This window comes from Chiloscyllium plagiosum, chromosome 20 (genome assembly GCF_004010195.1).
Source record: "Chiloscyllium plagiosum isolate BGI_BamShark_2017 chromosome 20, ASM401019v2, whole genome shotgun sequence".
NCBI lineage: Eukaryota > Metazoa > Chordata > Chondrichthyes > Orectolobiformes > Hemiscylliidae > Chiloscyllium > Chiloscyllium plagiosum.
In genome coordinates, this window is record NC_057729.1 from 43083785 (window position 1) to 43104607 (window position 20823).

The following is a 20823-nucleotide window of genomic DNA, read 5'->3' on the forward strand; positions in this document are numbered from 1 at the left end:
CAAAAGCAGCTGAGAGAATAAAAAACAAATGAGCATATTTCTTCACGGAATATGTTTTAAAACATCAGAATGTAAGAGAAGAGACAAATATTTTTGATAATATTTTAAGAGCGATTAACAATTAGTTTGCATCAGTACCAATTAAATGTTGAACACAGCAAGATTTAATAGAAGGATGCTGCTTCAGGAGAACCTGTTGGCAACTTTATCAATGATCTTCCTGCATTTTCAGAGTTTTACAATAGTTTTGGTTTACAACCAGAACTAACTGGAGACAGAATTGTCATCCAAAATTCTATTTTATTTCCTTCAGGTATGGTACAATCAAAAGATGATCTCAAATTGTGGTAGAAACTGAAGTCCAAAAATAGCACAAGAAAATTATAGGGACTGAAAATCAACCTGGCCAAGAAGTTAATCAGACTTTGCCAACTTTTCAGAACAAGTGGAGCCCAACCTTTTCAGTAACATGATACTTCAATGATACAAACAATTTCACACATACCCGCTCTTTACAACTGCACTGATTGCGCATAAACATTACATTTACTCCTTACCTCCTTCCCCCCACCCTACCTTTTTAATATAATCTGAAGTTTTCTGAGCTACGATCAGTTCTGAGGAAGGATCACTGGATCCAAAATGTTAACTCTGATTTCTCTCCACAGATGCTGCAAGACCCACTGAGCCTTTCCACAATTTCCATTTTTGTTTCTGATTTATAGCATCTGCAGTTCTTTCGGGTTTTATTACGTTCACTTGTAGTTACTTGACTTTCATCATTTTATCATTCTCATTCATTATGATTTTCATTACCTATTTAACAAATGTACTGTTCGAAGGTGCAAATACACTAAACACTGATAGATGAACACAAAATGTGTTGAAATCTTCGATGCTGGAAGTTAATGTTCCAGATGTGGAGTGAATAAAGTACCGCACAAGCAGAAACATTATCAAGCTTTATCATGCCAAAGCAACTTTTGTAAGAATGTGGGACATTTCCAAACAATGTGCAGAAATCAAAAACAACCAAAGAAATCACAATGCTTATGCACACACCTTTTAACATTTTACATTAAGTATCTTTGGGTAAAGACCCAGACTACTCTGACTAACCTTCATTAGAACACAAATGTTGGTGTCCTACCCTTGGAAGATATAAATAAACTTTTCCTGGGGGAAATCAGTGATTCATCTAAACCAGCTATGACATAGATCATATAGATCATTCAACTGATTTTAAAATTTAACATCAGAATCAGTGTTATTATTTTGTCTGAAATAAATCTTTGTTTGAGGAGATTGAAACTACAATCATCTGGCAGAGGATGACATGGTGCAGGCAGAACATCACTTAAGATTCTCAAAATACAGAGATCAATATTCTGTGAATCAGGTGTCTATTATCAGCAACCTACAATTCTCACTTCTGAGCATAGAAGCGTGTTTTGATTTTAAAATCTTGCAATATGTTGGAAATCCTCAATCAGCTTGGAAGCTAAGTACCAATGGTCATCATACTCAACAAGAAGAAGACATAGATTTCAGATGAATATCCACTGAGCTTATGAGAAACAAAGACTATTTAAGATTAATTACATTGGTGTTCAACAATTTTTCACAGCTAAGAGATGATAGTGGTTTCACATGTTTGGAGGATTTATTCAAATAAGTTCCAGTCACAGACAAGAGGGCAGTGGCGGCCCAGTCTCTGGATTATTTAAGAAAGAGTTGGATGGAGCTCTCAAAGATAGTGAAATCAAGGGTTATGGAGATAAGGCAGGAACAGGATACTGATTAGGAATGATCAGCCATGATCATATTGAATGGCGGTGAAGGCTCGAAGGGCTGAATGGCCTACTCCTGCACCTATTGTCTATTGTCTATTGTCTATTGTCTAAATCTTCAAAATCTGATCATTGGCCATCTTTAACACCCCAGCTACCAGTAGTTAGTAGTAGGTTCTCAATTAGGTCAATTTAATTGTTTACAAGAAGTGGTACCAAAACAGCTCAGTCAGGTTTACATTTCATGAATGAACCTGATAACATGGCCTTATTATTCAAACCATTACATATTAGAATGGAAAGACCACTTGCAAGTCGACCTCATTACAAGATCAATAGATGCAGATTATCTCTTTTAGAAACACAATTATCTTCTTTGGCACAATTTGAGGAAACTAAAGGTCTTCCAAGAGAACCAACTATTCAACAGTGATATCGATGCCAGAGCACAGGTATTGGGAACCTCAAAGATCCACCAAGGTTTTAGTGTGGCATCGGAATGTTTCATCCTCAGGCAGCAGACTTCCATATCAACCATCAGCCATTTAAAAAGGCAATGGGGCATTTGTGGGAATGATATACCTATCTGATTTATTTGAAACAATTATGTAAAGAGATGGGAGAGATGCTGTAAAATCCATGTAGATGTTGCATAAGACAGTTAGTACTTGAAATGGTTAACTGACATCACAATATAAATTCCACCCATCAGGATATAAAGGAGTGTTCCCAGGAGGAGTTAACCAGGGAATCACCAACTGTGATTATAAAACTCTGCCAGACAATGAGCACAACACTATGGCCACAGCAGAGATAAGGCAAATGACCTGATAAACTATGGTTTTATTTTATAAGTACTTGCTGGAATACTAAGAATGCCCATTCTCTTCTTCGAATAGCATTATGGAATATTACATCCATTTGAGAGGACAGATACCTGAAAGATGATGCCTACCCTCCGTATTGCACTGAGAAATAATTTGAACTCATGGTAACTCAGAGGTGAGAATGCTTGAACTAGAGCTGACACCTGAGACTCCAAGGGAAAACTTCATTTGTATTACCTGAGGTTTTTCATGAATAGGAACAATTTGTCCGTTCAATTATCAGACCCTCCTAGTGCCTCAAATGCATGTAAATGTAGTATCGTATATGTAAGGGAGAGTTAAAAATCACACAGCACCAGGCTATGGTCCAGCAGGTTTATTTGAAAGCACAAGCTTTCAGAGGCACCTGAAAAAGGAGCGATGTTCAGAAACCTTGTGTTTTCAAATAAACCTGTTGAACTATAACCTGATGTCATGCAATTTTTGATCCTTTCCAACCCAGTCCAACACCTTCACCTCCATATCATATGTAAGAGAGGTCTTTGGTTTATTTGGATAGAGTCAAACTCTAATGTTTGTTTGTTTTCTTGATACGCCAATGTACAGAACCGATCTGCATTTGTGATTATGTATATATACAAAGGTATTTTTTATGAATGAAGTATATTTTTGAAATTAGAAAAAAATGAATATGAACAGTTGAATGGAGATTTGATTCCAGGCCAGGATTCCAGGCCTGGATTAGTGGTGCTGGAAGAGCACAGCAGTTCAGGCAGCATCCAAGGAGCAGCGAAATCGACGTTTTGGGCAAAAGCCCTTCTCCAATCCAGCATGTCTGACAGTCTATGCAAATCGCAGCACGTATTATATGGAAGACAGTCAGCATCATTATTGATTCAACTGCTTATTAAGAAGAGTTTTGCTTTTAACTCCTTTCTATTTTACATATTTCTGGGCTTGACGTGGTGAATGTCTGAAAATCTTTTCTCCCTTCCCAGGTCCTATTTTCTCAACTCCCAATGGTCAGCTTTCCAGGAAAGAAAAGGGAATGTGTAAAAGACATTCTGAAGCTCTCTTTGAAGCACAGCAGCATTGACTGAGGGAGGTTTGTCACCAATCATCCAAAATCAAAACAGCATCTCCATCAAACTGAAACGTGGTTTGAGGCCAGTCGCATGCATGGAGAGAACCAGCAGGAAAACAAAGGAAGCAATTCCTGTACACTGGATCCACAGCACAGGACATCCTGCTCACAAAACCAAAGGTCTTTACAACATTTAAAAGGCATCTGGATGGGTACTTGAATAGGAAGGGATATGGGCTAAATGTTGGCAAATGGGACTAGATTAATCAAAGATATCCAGTCAGCTTGGACAAGTTGAACCAACAGGTAAATGACCTGATAACCTGAGGTTTTATTTGAGTCCATGCTGTATGACTCAATGTCTCTACGTATCTGTGGGTCAAGAATTGGTCAGCTCACTCACATGAAAACCCATGGCAGAAACCTGGATTCTTACATCGGCATCATCTTCAGTCCAAGAGAAAATTGCTGCTGTTGAGTTGATGGAACCAATGGAGGTGGAGCTCAGTCTGCTCTCATGTGATACCCATACACAAGGCAACTCTAGAACTAGACTCATCCCCACCCACTCCTCACCTCACCCATTACCCTACCATATCAGGGAGCTAAGACCAACCTGTTTACCAATTGAATTAATTCAGTTGAGATTATACAATTCAATATAAATCAAGGAGAGAGCAGTGGACATCACAGTGACTTGGGGTACATCCTCATTCCAGACAATGTTATTTTAATTCAGTAACTTTCCATTCACCTTTGGTTAAGTTCTGTTAACCATTAGTTTATATTTTTGTTACAGCCTAACCATTTTTCATCAATTTAATGTTTAAAACCGTAAAATGAAAGAAATAAAGCCAGTGCACTACATTCCTCATTTTAAAATAAAACCATTGTTAAACTATTTTAATTCAGTCACTCAACATTCATATCAAAATAAGATGTACATTCATTCAGGTCTAGGAGATGACTAACTTTATAACCCGCCACTTTCTGTTCATGGTCTGCCTATCTGCAATAATGAAGAACAAGCATATTGAAATACATTCAGTTTGTGTTGTCTACAATAATGGATGCAAGTATCTGATTCTTTAAACTGTCCAAATTTCATACTTTGATGAAAGACATAAAAGTATTTTGGATTGAATAAAATGTATTTGTCATAAACTCCATTCATTTCACTGTGGTGAATTATCATGCAAAATTAATAACATTTTTCTCTCTATTGCATTTTAAAAAATCCTCGACTTTTGGATCCATTTCCAATCATGTCCAAACATGTTACATTTTGAATAATTCAAAGAATGTCAAGCAATGAATTTGTGTTTTGGAAATGCACAAATAAACATAACTGCAGAAAGAAAATATATCTCAAAAATGAATCTGCAATAACTGTGACAGCAAAATCTTGGAGTATCAATATCTGTGAAAGTTAGAGAATGATTTGAATTAACCAGTAGAAACAGACGATTTAACAATCTGGATGAACAGGTTGCATGTGAAGTGACGAAAAAGCAGGAAAATGTTTTGTTTTACTTGGAGAGATGAATGCTGTGTTTTCTGTCAAATCACAGCCTTAGAGATTCAGTCATACAGTAAACACAAAACAAATACTTAATTCAATAGTTACATGGCATGGAAGAGACTAGTTTTACCTGTTATGATATTATAACAAAACCTGTGTGACGGGTTTACTGTGGGGTTTATTTTCTTCTCCAATGCAGCTGCCAGAACTGGAAAAGAAGCACAAACTAGATTTGCAAGTTATGAGCTCAGGGCGTTCTGTGCCATCCTGTTAGCTATATGTATCCTGCAAGCTGCGTTTGGGTGATGCTGGTTCCTGGTGGAAAGTAAAAGCTGAACAAAACTACATGAGATCCTTTCCAACAAGGGCTGTGGAGTGAGTGTGCGATATTTCTATTATTGTCAACAATTCATATCTGTTCTAGCTTTGAAGTGTGGTTTTTTTAGAATTGGGTCGCTTGGAATATCTGTGCACTCCTTTGCTGCTCGTTTTTCCGTGACGGTGCAAATAGCTTTCGAGTATTTGTCAGTTCCTTATCACCATTTTAAGTTCCGTTTATAGTTGAACGCACACTTAGAAGTGCATTTCAGTTTTTGATGTGATATTCAAGTCGATTAATATAGGCATTAATTTACACTTAGTTAGTTTGAGACAACTTCATGTTTAACAATGATGTCACGTGTGGCATTGAGCAACAAGAAACTTTTTTTTCTAAAAGACTTCCCAATATTAATTCAGTATATATTAGAGTCAACAGGCATGTTTCATCTTGTCATAAAAAAATCTCAGTTTCTTTTCAGCGTTGGTTTAATCGATATTTGCATGTAGCTTAGGGTTTCAGCTAGACGAATATCAAAATTAACAACAAGCATGGGTTTCAAGGCCTTTTTTTAATGTAGAGATAAGTTTTAATTGCATTGTTCTGCTAATCGGAGAGGAGGGAGAATTGAAAAGCGCAGCGACAACCCTGGGAAGGGCACGAAGATCAGAATCAGCAGCGTCATTGTATCAGTACAATGTGTCCAGGAATGTTAACGTTGGATGTCAATTTCATCTCGGTTTTGGTATTCACCTTCCCCCGCCCTTCCATAGCTGCGTCTTTCAAGACTTGACACTGTGTGTGATGCCTGTTCAATGTGGGTGGGGAGTTTTCTTTCGTACGTCTATTTGTTGACCTTGAGTTATACAATTACCGGAGCATTTGTTTCTCAGGAGTGTTATAGTAATTACCCAGGCCCTTTGCCCTCGCCGAGCTGATTATTGTTTGAGAAAAACAAACGATTTAAACAAGCAAACTTGGCAGTTCCGTATAGTGACGAGACAGGACTTGGTGGAGGGGTTTTTAGAATACTGTTAATAATCGGATAACATATGCCATTCATGAAGTAAGAAAACAATTGGTAACTGCAAGGAATGTTCCAGATTAAGGCCATTTTGATTTGAAGTTAGTTTCTTTCCGAGTGCTTAACAACAATTATTGGCATTTACGTAGCACCTTTAACTTGGCAAAAAAAACCAAAAACTTCACAGGAGACAAATCTGACAAAACTTAATACCAAACCACCTAAGGTGATATTCAGACAGGTTGGTCAAAGCTTTTAAGATAAAACAAAGAATTGCAGATGCCGGAGATCTGAAGCAAAAACAGACATTGCTGGAGAAATCCAGTAGATGTGGTAGCAGCGCCTGTGGGGAGAAAGGAGAGTTAACATTTTGAGTTCTGATGAAGAGTCACTGGACTTGAAATGTTAACTCTTGCTTTCTTTCTGCAGATATTGCCGGACCTCCAGCAGTTTCTGCTCTTGCTTGTGGTAGGTTTTAAAGGATTGACTCAAACAACAAGGAGCGAGGTAGCAAGGTGAAGAGGTTGAGCTGAAGAATTCCAGAGTTGGAGGTGTGGCAGCAACAGCAGAATGATGGGGCAAACGAAATCAGCAAGCATTACAAATTAAATTATAAATTCACTTGCATTTGATCAGGACAACATCTACAAGAATTGTTGGTCTTGTGTACGAAGTGATAATTAAAAAGACAAGATTTTATATTAAGTGATTAAATGAAGAAAAAAAATTCAATTAAAAAAATAAGTGGAAGCAATGTTGTCACTCAGAATTAAAAATCACACAACACCAGGTTATAGTCCAACAGGTTTAATTGGAAGCACACTAGCCTTCGGAGCAACGCTCCAATTAAACCTGTTGGATTATAACCTGGTGTTGTGTGATGTTTAACTTTGTACACCCCAGTCCAACACCGACATCTCCAAATCGTCACTCAGAAAGAATTCAAGTGAAAGACCAGATAGAAATATTTTAACATAAACATAAGACAATTATTAAATTAGGCCTTAGAGATTAAATATAGATAAGTGATGTGATATCGACTGAAAATTATAAATAAATGGCCACATGATCTGTTCCCCTGTTGGATTATAACCTGGTGTTGTGTGATTTTTAACTTTGTACACCCCGGCATCTCCAAATCGTCACTCAGAAAGAATTCAAGTGAAAGACTAGATAGAAATATTTTAACATAAACATAAGACAATTATTAAATTAGGCCTTAGAGATTAAATATAGATAAGTGATGTGATATCGACTGAAAATTATAAATAAATGGCCACATGATCTGTTCCTAACACCTACTGCCTGGGAACAAGACAACACTATTTATCCCCTTGTAACTGTCGAGCCATTTAAAGTGGTCATGACTGACCTGTAGTGTAACTCCAAATATCCATCATTATCACATATCCCTTAACATCCAAAAGTTGTGAAAGATAGCAAGAAATGCTGAACTGAACCCCACTTTCAGTAATTTAAATTGACTCTTCATGTAATGTCTGTTTAGTGTTCTGAAATCCCTTGTAATATGCCTCAGGAAATTCTGCTTTAAATATAGATTTGTTATTGATTAATTTATTATTTATTGAATGTATTAAATTGAGCTTTCTCCCAGTTTTTGAAACTTAATCATAAATTTTCAGTTTTCCATAACTGGAAACTGGGTGTAGTTGTGTCCTGGAAAGAGCACCACATTAGTAACAATAGTATTTTACCACACTCCGCCAGCAACCGCATGGGGAGCCGACAGTACTTTAATTGGCCCATTCCTTAAATTGGTAAAGGTGACATTGACATATCATTGGCATTCAGGCTATAACAATCCTAACAGTCTAATTTGTTTATGATAAGTACACGGAAACACATTTAAAAATCAGGACAAGTAGCCAATTCCACAGAAACACCAGGACTCTGAATGACTCCTTCAGAAGGAGAACTTCAATTTGACCTGCTTTAAAGGACAAGAAATTATAATGGGAAAGCATGTCCTCTACTGTACTGACCAACAGCAAATTCTCTGAGAGCAAACACTGTTTGTCTTTGCATTTTCAGTCCCCAGGGTAGATAACAGCAGGTAGTAAATTGATTCTGAGAAGATGTAGATCTAGCTGGGAGTGACTCAAGGTCAATACTGAGAATTTCATCTACTTCTTGCATCATTCACCCATCTTCAAAGTGCTGGACCTGTGTAAGTTGAACATAGAACGTAGAACAGTACAGTACACGATGTTGACCAAACATAATACCAAGTTAAAATTGATCCCTTCTGTCTGCCCATGGTCCATATCCTTCCATTCCTTGCTTATTCATGTCCTTATTTAAAAGCCCCTTAAATGTCCCTATCATATCTGCCTGCATCTCTACACCTGTCAGCATGTTCCAGGCACCAACTACCCTCTGTGTGCCCCTCACATCACCTTTGAATTTTCCCTCTCTTAACTTAAAAGCTTGCCCCTAATACAGCAAGCAGAAGAGATGACCTTTGTAACCCTCCTTTGCTGAATCAGGCTAATCTCATATCAACAACACTGCGCCTGGTGGAGATTTGAAGTGAAACAGCAAGTGTTGGGAAAACTCAGCAGGTCTGGCAGCAACTGTGAAGTAAGAAATATAGTTAATGCTTCGAGTCAAATATAGTCTTTGTTCAGAACTAAGGAGAGGTGGAAATGTGATAGGTTTTTGCTGTTGAGATGGAGGGACGGAGCAAGTGGAAAAGAAGGTCACATCAGGGACAGGTTGGAAGGCAAGGGAAGTTAAACATCAGTATTATCATAAAGGGAAAAGTGTGTGGTAATAGTTGTAGAGACATGACAAAGCATAAATCCACAGTAGATGTTAATAGTAGAATAAAGATCAATTCTAAATGAAAGCAAAAATGTGAAAAATAAGATTCAGACAGTGGAGAGATGCCAGGGGTGTGGTGGGGGGGGGGGGGGGCGGTTGAAATATCTACATACTGGACAGAGTTCATGAGCTGGAGTTGTTGAACTCAATGTTGAGTCTGGAAGGTTATAATGTACCTGAGCAGCAAATAAGTCACCATTCCTCCAGCTGCACTGGAACACTGCAGCAGACTAAACCCAGAAATGTGAAGACGAGAGCAGAGCAACAGATTGAAATGATAAGAAAGTTGGCTGCTTGGTTGCAGAGTCAGCTGAGGTATTCCACAAAATGGTCACCCACTCCTCAAGATATCAGCAGTAAACGACAGGGTAGATAAATCATTTCAATTGGTTGGGAAGTCTAGAACAAAGGAGAATAGTCTGAGAATTAGGACCAGACCATTCAGGAGATACATTGGGAAACACTTCTACTCATGAAGGGTGGTAGATGTTTGGAACTCTGTTCCTCAAATGGCAGTGGCTGCAAGATTAGTTGCTAATTTTAAATATGAGATAGGCAAATACTTGTTAAGCAATGGCCTATTGGGATTATCACTAGACAATTGATCCAGGTCATGTTCTAGGTCTTGGGTTCAAATCCCATCATGGCAAATGGAATTAAGAATGTGATGATGACCATGGAACTACTGTCAGTTGTTGGGGGGACAAAAAACTAATGTCCTTTCGGGAAGGAAACTCCTGGCCTGGACTACGTGAGACTTCAGACACACAGCAATAAGTTATAGTACGTTTTAAACCCCTTTGGGATGGGCAATAATGCTGGCCTATCCAACAATGCCTTCTTCCAATGAATAAAATAACGTTTACAAAAAAGTAGAAATCCACAGGATCCACATCCTTAACAAATTCCTCATAAGACCAACCTTTGAATTGCATTCCTTTGATTCAAAAAATTCTTTGGCTTTTATCTCGACCAGAATTAATTAATCTACAGTATGGTATATGTGGATTCTGGCTATCTACAAACAGATATGAAAGTGATTTACTACTTCTTGGAAAGGTAACAGATATAATACTAATTATGTTGTAGTGGACATATGTCTGATTCATTGAGTATTTCATGAAGTGTGTAGTTTTGAGATAATGGTTATCTGCTATTGTGTATGGACAAGATTTACGAATAATCTTCTGGTAGGAGTGGGGCTGATTTACTTATGAAATAGTTTAAGTTTAATTCTCTAAATATAATGTTCCATGATTGTTGTTTTATGCTGCCAATGTTTTATGACACGTTCAATGTATCTTTCAAACTCAAACCTGATTCCAAATCTAAAATTGGAATCTAATCGAAAGCTCATACTCACATTTCATGTCTACAATCAAAGATCTGCTCCAATGTCATAAAGTTACAAAACATGCTTTTACCATAAGATCATAAAGCATAGGAGCAGACATGGGCTATTTGGCCCATCAAGTCTGCTGGACCAGTAATGCCATGATCCTTTAAAAGAGTAGGGTGCAAACTAAGGAAAAATGGCATACATTTTCAGTTTCACCACCTGATTCATAATCTGTAAGGATGAATTGCTCAAAATGGAGTGAAAATGGGGGACAATTGGGGCTGGAGACTTGCAACAGGGATAGGCATTCTCCTCTGCTCAATTGCCCTCCAGCTTGTGAAATGTTTCTACATAAAGGAAGAAGTCAAATTTCAGTTTGTGATCCAGGTTCTGGAACAGTTTGACTTGGAGCAATACTATCTCAAATCAGTGCTCAAATTGCATGGAACGACAGGTCAACTTGCCTCTGAAAGTGGCCAAAATCACCCAGGAAAAATGAAACATCAGTGTAGCCAATCAGAAAAGGGTTGTCACAGCATGTGGATCTGAGACATTCTGAAAGAAGCTGTTCCTCCAATCCTCCGTGTTTGCTGCTGGTAGACCCGCTGATGAAACTACCACCAGCAGCAGTGGGGAGGGAGGGAAACAACCTGTGACTGAAGGAGGGGCAACTGAGCAACAAGAGTAATAGGCCACGGAGACAGCCAGTGTGTTGGTCAAGGCCAGAGAGGAGATTGATTCTGCCAGATGAGGTTATAAGGGAGAGCGAGTGTCGGTGATGTTAGGGGGGGTGTGTCTGCCAGGTGAGGTTGTAGAGGAGAGCAATCTGTCAGGTGAGGCCAGAGGGCAGAGCCAGTCTTCTGGCCAAGGCCAGAGGATAAAAGTACATTTACTGTGTGAGGCCAGGGGTGTAAAGCAGCCTAGGCCTGAGGACGGAATGAATCTGCCAGGCGTGGTCAGGGAGTGAGCAAGTCTGTCAGAAAGGGCTTGAAGGAGGAGTGTCTGTAAAGGAGGGAGTGAGATGCGAGCTGCAAAATAGAGCTTATCAACAATGGATTAGCTCACTAACTTGGATCTAGGACAACATGAAGCCAAAGTTAATGAACTCCTTCATAATTAGTGTGCTTGTTATGAAGTGTGTATTATTGAAAAAAAAGTTTCAAACTAATGGCTGTTGTTTTGCGTTGATTTAGGTTCTCCTCTACCTATGAAACGTAAGCTCAGTTTATATGTTGCAGCATTCAGCAGATTGATCACTATTGAGATATGAAGGTGCCCATGTTGGACTGGGGTTGACAAAGTCAGAAGTCCCAAAGGGCAGCACTCCGAAAGCTTGTGTGATTTCAAGTAAACCTGTTGGACTATAACCTGTGTGACTGCTGACAATGAAGGAGTTAATGAGAATGAAAAAGGATCCCCTGAAATCAAAGGTCCCAGAAATCAAAAGGTAGTCCATGAAAAATCGCAAGAAGAGCCCCTGAACAGAAAGAGGCTGAATGCATGCAGTATTTTGGCCAAGTGTCATTTCCATTGAGTTTCATGGAGGGTTTTTATAGTGGGGTTTCTCACACTGTCATCCCAAACTCACCTATGAGCCACCTACCTTGCAATGTAGGAGAAGTTCAATGACCTTCTTCACTATGCCATTTTCTCTCTACTGCCCCACACTCACTCTCTCGCTGATACTGCATCCATTTATCACCAAGGTTCATGCTCTACCCCTCTCGCTATTGCATGCAGCATCAGCCTCACTTGTTGTCACTCACCCAAACCCTGACATTGCTCACACTGCGTGGCCTCGGTGCCTCCTACTCACTCACTCACTCAGACTGCTTGGCACTTTTTCTCCTCCTGCACCCACGCTAACTGCTGTGCCACCCAGTGTCATCGCTCTCAATCTTTCCCTTTGGAGCAAGTGGTCCTAATAAGGGCAGAAAGAGGCAAGATGGGAAGTGGGGTGCTTCACCCCATATGAGGAGTGGGACCTGACCCCCAATCACTGCAAGTGACTTGCTGACTGTACCCAAGTCCCTGGACTCATATCAGAGGCTATTCATAAACCTGATTGATGGGTAGTCTCCCTTGATCAGACTGAGCACTACTCCCCTCTGACTTTGAGATGTGGACATTTGGTTGAAGCAGATGCAGTGTTTTTGCCACGTCACTGACTGGCACATGATGCAGGTGTAACAGCAACGTAGTATGGTGACACTAGTACCTGCTGAAGAGTATATAAGCTGTCTGGCTTTTGTATCTATATTAAAAAGGCAATGCAAGGCAGAGATGCTGCAAGCATCAGGTAGACACAAAGTGAGTGAGCATAAAGAGAGTGAGTGAGCAGGCCTGTCCAATGCAGGGTTCCTGTTCAAACAGCAGCAGCATTGTAATGAGAAATGCTAATCTACTCCAATGTGTAGCATCAAAGTGGACTGGAGATGATGGCGGGGAAAGGTTGGCATGTATCAATGCCAAGATCCTTGGATATGGGATGCACACTGCCCATGGTGCTAGGTGATGTTGGGTGTCCAAGATGGAAGTCCGGAGAAGCATGCGCTGAGCTGGAGTTGCTGGATATCCAATCCAATTTTCATGTTGAGAACTTTTGGTGACTAGTTTCTATCCAGCAGGAGGTAGAATGGGAAGCTGCTTGCTAATGAGGTGAGATTCCATGAGAACAAGCAATATTCCCTGTTAATTCTTATCTCCCAGCCCCCAAGCAAGAATCTTGTCACGACACCCAGAACTCTGTAGGAAAACGCAACTTGCTGTTTCCAACGTTGCAAAACACCTCACTGGAGTTTTCACAGGATTCTCCCATGTTGCTCAGGACCTTACAAAATTCTGCCCATTATTTTCACACCATTGTCAATATAGTTAAAAATCACCTGACACCAGGTTATAGTCCAATAGGTTCATTTGGAAGTACAAGCTGGCTACCAGACAGAGGAGCAGCACTCTGAAAGCTTGTACTTCCAAACAAACCTGTTGGACTATAATCTGATGTCGTGTAACTTTTAACTTTGTCCACCCCAGTCCAACACCGGCACCTCCACATCATTGTCAATAGTTAAAATAGTTTCACAGCGAGGACTACAGATGAATTTCCTTCATCATTTTCATTCTATCTTGAGTCAAGCCATTATATTTCAGTGAAAATAAACATCAAAATCTTTGTATCATTTTAGTGGAATACAAGAATTTGGACTTCCTCTATAAATGTCTAACACATGAGCTGCTTGAGGTCACGTCATCCTTTCTTTGTCTATTGCCTGTTAGAAGAAAGATTTTCCTATCTAATAAAATATTGTAAATCACGGTGATAAAGTGCATAATAAAAAATGATTGAGATTACACTACAACATATAAATACACATTGGGTCTCAAGAGTAATGAATACACTCCCATGCAATATTGGCTTTTGAAGAACTTTACGCTGCTTACCTTTGGAATTTATCAATCTTGTAATTGCTAAGTACTCCCACATGACAGGTAAAAGCATGTTTCACAACCTCTTGAGACCACAGGTCGGCTTTCCGTTCAAATGGTGTAATTCTCACTTCCTCATACCAGTGTTTAATTTTGATTGTGTACAATCAATTTGTTTTTGGAAAAGGCAGGATTCTAAGCAAAGGGTGAATTTTACATGAGCATCAGAATTGCCAGTGTTCTAGCTATTCCAGAAAGTTTCAGCAGCAGAACAGCATGAACAGACATGCATCCATGCAATTTGGTGAGATAATGGTGTCACTCATCAAAAACCGGTTGCTAAATCTGACTTGAACTCATACTTATGGAAACTTGTCATGAAGTGAGTAGATCAATTGCCTGGATAGGATGTAGCTCATTACAGACTCTTTAGCAGCCCCAAAAACCTTCCTATGTGAAAGCTATGAATGAGGTGCTTTGAAAAGTAAAAAATGCAAATTAAAAATGTTTGGGTCGATGAATTCTTGGCAGCAAGGATTAGAAGCTGGCTGAAAGTTTGGAAATAGAGGAAAAGTACAGATGGGCATTTCTTACATTAGAGATGAGTGGAAATGAGAAGAGTTAATGTTTCAAGTCCTGTGATGTTTCATCGAAACACTGCTTTCTTCCCACAGATGCTGCCAGATCTGCTGAGTTTCTCCAGCATTTTCTGATTTTGTTTCAGATCTCCATCATTCACAGTGTTTGCTTTATAAAACTGTGAATTGGCATTGGTTAAGGGATAGTTATTTGCCAGTTCACGAGGTTGAACTGGTAAAAAAGAATTTTCTAGGCTTCACGTCCACCTGAGAGAATAGACGAGGCCTCAGTTTAACCTCTGATCTTCTTAGCCTTTCCTGTAGTCTTACTCCTGGTGTCTTCCCTTCATTCCGTCATAAGTGCTTGTTCTGTTTGTATAATGGCATGTCATGATAGCATTCCTGCCACATTTTTAGAAGCTTGTGGATTCAGTTCAGTACAGAATTGTCATAGGTTACTGTCTTTTGTCAGAATCACCTGGATTTTTAAAAGGAATTCCATTCACTTAATTGCTGACGCATTATCAAAAGCCATAAGATTTTCCACAACTGTAATACTCTACTGTCCTTGCTCTGACCTTGATAAAAAGCTACTCTAGTGGATGACTTATGCCCATTCCACCTTCATTATGCAGAGAAAAGGCATTATGATGCATATATTCCGATTCATATCATCTAGGAGAACACCATAGATATTCTAAAAATGGCTCCCTATTGTCCTTGTAGACTGGTGAAATTATTGCTGTACACACCAGTCACATTGACCACAAAAGTAGGAGAACACTTGAAGAGGTAGACAATCCAATAATGAGAGTTTAATAATCACCTGAATAGCATCAGGAACAAGAGGAAAAGACTGAAGGAGATAGATTGGCCAAAGTTTGCTGAACACTAGCACCTACTGATAATAAATAAAGATGAGGGTCATATATTGTAACATTTTTAACTCTTGTCGTAATATTAATATATCAGCTTCTCTGAATCAGATTACAGATTACATTACAGTGTGGAAACAGGCCCTTCAGCCCAACAAGTCCACACCGACCCGCTGAAGCACAACCCACCCATACCCCTACATTTACCCCTTACCTAACACTACGGGCAATTTAGCATGGCCAATTCACCTGACCTGCACATCTTTAGATTGTGGGAGGAAACCGGAGCACCCGGAGGAAACCCATGCAGACACGGGGAGAATGTGCAAACTCCACACAGTCAGTCGCCTGAGGCAGGAATTGAACCCGGGTCTCTGGCGCTGTGAGGCAGCAGTGCTAACCACTGTGCCACCGTGCCGCCCACTCTATTGAATCCTTGACTCTATTTGTGAACTGGAGCACCACAAGCCCCCTTCTTGTTTTTCTTTAAATTAAAGCCTCCATGTAACCTGAAGCTCAAGACCTAATCAAATAAATACTTTCAAGTCACAGTTGCAAAATACAACTGATACAATTACTGCATATGTTTCACTGCGCTTCTGCTGGTTCTTCATCTTATGGCTTTGAGATTCTCCAATCCGTCTGAGCAGCTGAACCATTTTCAACATTCAATATTGTGATGTGTGCCATCATCTTGGGAGACTTCACTGAATGAAGGAGCAGCACTCTAAAAGCTTGTGATCTCAGATAAACCTGCTGGACTATAACATAATGTCGTGTGACTTCTGACATCATCCTGGGAGAGACAAAGGCCTTATTTTGCTTTCTGCCTCTTGTTCGTGGCAGTCTCAAGGAAATCATGGCATTTTGGTAGGACAAACCAGGAGAGGACTTACACAATTAATGTTAGGGGTCTGGGGAATGTTGTCAAATACAGAGACCCAGGGGTGCAGGTATATAGTTCTTTGAAAGTGGCATCATAGGTAGACAGGATGGTGAAGAAGGCAATTGACACGCTTACCTTCACTGGTCAGAGTGTTGAGTACAGGAGTTGGGATGTCATGTTACAGATGTACAAAACATTGATTAGGCCACATTTGAAGTGCTGCATACAATTCTGGTCTCTCTGCTATAGGAAGGATAAGCTGGAAAGCATACAAACATAATTTTCGAGAAAGTTACTGAGACTGGAAGAGTTAGTTCCAAGGAGAGACTGGATTGGCTGGGACTCTTTTCCCTGGAGCCTAGGAGGCTAATGGCTGACCTTACAGAGGTTTCTAAAATAATGAGGGACATAGATAAGGTGAATAGCCAAGGTCTTTTCCACAGGGTAAGGGAGTCCAAAACTAGAGGGCACAGATTTAAGGTGAGGCAGAAAAATTTAAAAGGAACCTCAGGGGCAACCTTTTCACACAGAGGGTGGGGTACGTATGGAATGAACTGCTGGAGGAAGTGGTAGAGGCAAGTACAATTACAACATTGAAAAGACATTTTGACAGGTACATGAATAGGAAAGGTTTACAGGGATTTGTGCCAAATGCAAGCAAATGTGACTTGTTCAGTTTAGGAAACTGGTCGGCATGAATGCGTTGGGCTGAAGGGCCTGTTTACATGCTGTATGACTCAATGACTCAAGTCATTGAAGAGACATCTGTCCATTCAGCTTGGCTACTTGAACATTCCCAGGTTTAATCACTGTACTTGGTGATAATGCTTTCAATTGCCTAGTCTGAAATCTCCATCCTAAACCTCTTCACTTCGATCTCACTTTTCCCTTTAAAATGTTCCTGTTTGATCAAGCTTTTGGCTATGTGCTTTAATATTGCCTGCTGTGGCTCAGTCTCCAATTTTGCTTTGTGACACTCAGTGTGGTATTTCACTAAATTAAAGGTGCTACATAAATATAACTTGTCAAAATAAATCTGTGAACAATTTAGGTTAGCTCAACTTCCCTTCATTCCCTGAATCAATCTATTTTTATATGTAACAAACTCCCAGCTTCTGTGTGTATTCTACAACTGCCATGTATTCAGGTGAGGATTCTAGTTTAAAAAAAAGCACCCAGATCTTCAATAGGTCAACACATTGAAAGTGGCAAAGTCCATTCATTGCACAATCACACTACTTTTATCAGTGTTTCACACATCAATTAAAGTGTTAGTTCCGACTGTGTGGAGATTCAGCATATGCCTTAAAATATGGATTAAATATTATCTTAAATTCAAGGAAGTGCATAAACAATGCCCTTATAGTCAGATTGAATGACGAGTAAGAACTATCTTTAGTGAGCAGGAAACCGCATTTAAATAGGATTGCTATCTCGCCAACGATATACAACTTAGGAGTAGGATATTCTCATATCTCTGCCCAAAGGAAGTTTTGGTGGAATCTACATGTTGACTGCAGCTACATCTGGAAGGTGTGGATAAATGGATAATTTGTTGCTATCTGATGTAAAATAATTGCAATTATTTGTTTGCAGTACTTTTTATTCTTAATTGGTAATACATTTGCTGGACTAATACCTTTTGTCGGCATAAAATGAGAGATGTAAGTAATTTATTCTTAAAGAAGAAAATGGCAGAAATGTACTTCAAACTGTAAACTTTATTCATTCTTTTCCATTCACAGAAAATCAGGTAAAACCTGTTTATCTCTGTGCCCCCTAATTTATACCTGACATGTGGAACAGGTGTTGGGAGAGGGAAGGGCGAGAATGCTGTTTATTTTACAAAGTTTCTCTGTTTTTAACTTTTGAGTTCCAGAAGTTGCAGCTTTCTTTCTTGTTATCACAATCTACCCCAGCAAAGCAAATGGCACAACATACCAAATGTCAGAGATATACCAACAGAGTTTTAGCTATTATACAAATCAGAATTATAAATTGGTCTGGCTTTTTTGTGGCATTGTTAACCTGAGTTCAAAGGTTGGCTTAACAAGATATTCACAGTGAGGCTTTTTTAAGTCTCAAGCTCCATCAAAGATTTGGCCATATCTTCTGTGAGAAAACTGGTTAAGGAACACTTCCTGCAAGTATAAGGTCATAGGTCATACAGCAGAGAAACAGACCCTTCGGTTCAACCAGTCCATGCTGAACTTAATCCCAAACTAAACTAATCCCACCTGCCTGCAACTGGTCCATACCCCTCCAAACCCTTCCTATTTATGTACTTACCCAAATGTCTTTCAAATGTTCTAACCATACCCACATCCACTAGGAAGTTCATTCCACATGTGAACCATCCTCTGTGTAAAAAAAATTGCCCCTCATCTTTTTTAAATCTGTCTCCCCTCCCCTTAAAAATATGCCCAAGGCCCATTCTAGGAAAAAGAGAACTATAATTGACTCAATCTGTACCTCTCATTATTTTATGAACTTCTGTAAGGTTGCCTCTCAATCTCCTACATTCAATAAAAAGAAAGTCCCAGCCTACCCAGCCTTTCTTTATAACTCAAACCTTCCATACCTGGCAACATCCTGGTAAATCTCTTCTGAACCCTTTCCAGCTTAGTAGTATCCTTCCTCTTGCTGTTCCACTACAATCTCTGGTTGGTCTTTAACATAGGAAGCCATCTTTTACATAGGATGGCTAATTTGTTGAAACAGCAAGCTCCTGTTTGGAACTATTCTGGATCTCTGGACCAGGGATTTTTTTTTAGTGGAATCCTGGATTTACGAGCTATGGAACAATTGACCCTATCTTTTGCTTGGATTCTGTCATAAATCTATGAAGCCTTAAGAGATCTTCTACTGATTGATCCCTGACAAGTTGCTCCTTAACCTTAGAGCTGTTGCTCCATGACTGACCATTCCTAGAACAGTTCAGATGTAACTGGCTAGTGCTAGTCCAGCTGATTCTTGAGTTTAATTAGTTTAACTTCTTCTGCCATTTGAAGAAGCTTTCTTCAAATGGCAGAAGAATTCTTCAAAGGCATGCATTCATGCTCAAGGGTGAGAATTCTTCATTTTGAGGTATGTATATTTTCTCTACCATCTGACAGCACTTATGCTGAAAAGTTGCTAGCAGCATCGTTTTAATTTTAAGTGGTACGTTAAGTGTAAATATAGTTGTATTGTTGTATAAACAGTGATTCTTCATTCATGGTAGTCTATGTGATAATACATCTACATGCCTTTATATCAAACTTAAAATTAATGCATTATCCATTGATTATTCACTGGAGGGGATAATTTTCTGTGAATTTTCCAGATGATTCCCTCTATTTGAAACCTTTAAAAATGTTCCCATTTAGTTGATGGTCTTATAGAATAGATACCACTGCCTGTAGCTTTAAGAATCAGTTCCAGTTCCCTTGACGCTTTTCTGAGTTATGCCTGCATTTTAGAGCTGTTTAAAACTAATCCCTTCCTTTAACAGATTTTCTTGGCTGATTTGCACTGTCTTGTAATCTCCATTGCTTCACAGCTCTTTCTCCGGATGATCCCTGTTGCCTGTGGCTTGAATAATGCTTCCTACCTGTACCTTGATTTAAGTAATGGATCTCCTGCTTTTTCTGCAGCCTGAATAGTCTCTCTTTTTCCATTCGATCTTGTATGCTTAGGTCTTTAAATTGCCTTTAATGACTTTAATTCTGGCTTTGCATCATTTTCGTGTCTGCAACCCCCTTTTGAATTGAATGTGTGGTCTTTCATTTCCCTTCCCATAGCTGTGCCTTGCGGTGTCCACCCACTACACTCAAACTAAGCTCTGTGTATCCTTTCATTATTTGTAGTTTCTCCAGCCTGTAACTACACCATTTTTAACAAGTCTTTTTTCTTGCCCAGCAGAAATTTTAACTTTAGAGTAGCAATCTATTGTCACATGCATTTTGACAAGAAACAATGTACAAAGAGTTATGAGTCATCATACCAGGGCACCAAAATTAATGATAGAAGTCATGAAAAATAAAAGTCCATCACAGTTCAATTGACAACTCCTGGTTTTGGGGTCTGTGGGAAAACCAGACTGAGACCAAGACACAGGGCCGGGCTGAGACCCTGCCACACGAGATCAGACTTCCATGCCAGGGCGAGGCATCCACACTGGGCCATTGGAAGTCCGGGAAGCTGCCAAAGAAAGCCTCCTCACCAGGATATCACCCATCAGGATACTGCTCCACTGGGAGATTGTCCCACCAGGAGACTGTTCCACCAGGATACTGCCTCACCAGGAGACTGTCCCTCCAGGAGACTG

At 39.5% G+C, this 20823-nt stretch overlaps 1 protein-coding gene across 5 annotated transcripts in view; it reads left to right on the forward strand.

Annotated features, from left to right (window-relative positions):
* Window positions 1–17810: 17810 nt before the first annotated feature.
* rbbp8l (retinoblastoma binding protein 8-like) overlaps window positions 17811–20823 on the forward strand; it is a 102407-nt gene continuing 99394 nt past the window's right edge. For 2 of the 5 annotated variants that reach the window (XM_043710629.1, XM_043710625.1), the window contains exon 1: window positions 17811–18047. The gene's annotated coding sequence lies outside the window, so the exon portion shown is untranslated. Of the gene's footprint in view, window positions 18048–18154; window positions 18179–20823 lie in introns of those variants that run through there. The other 3 variants (XM_043710630.1, XM_043710631.1, XM_043710628.1) reach the window with 3 other exon arrangements.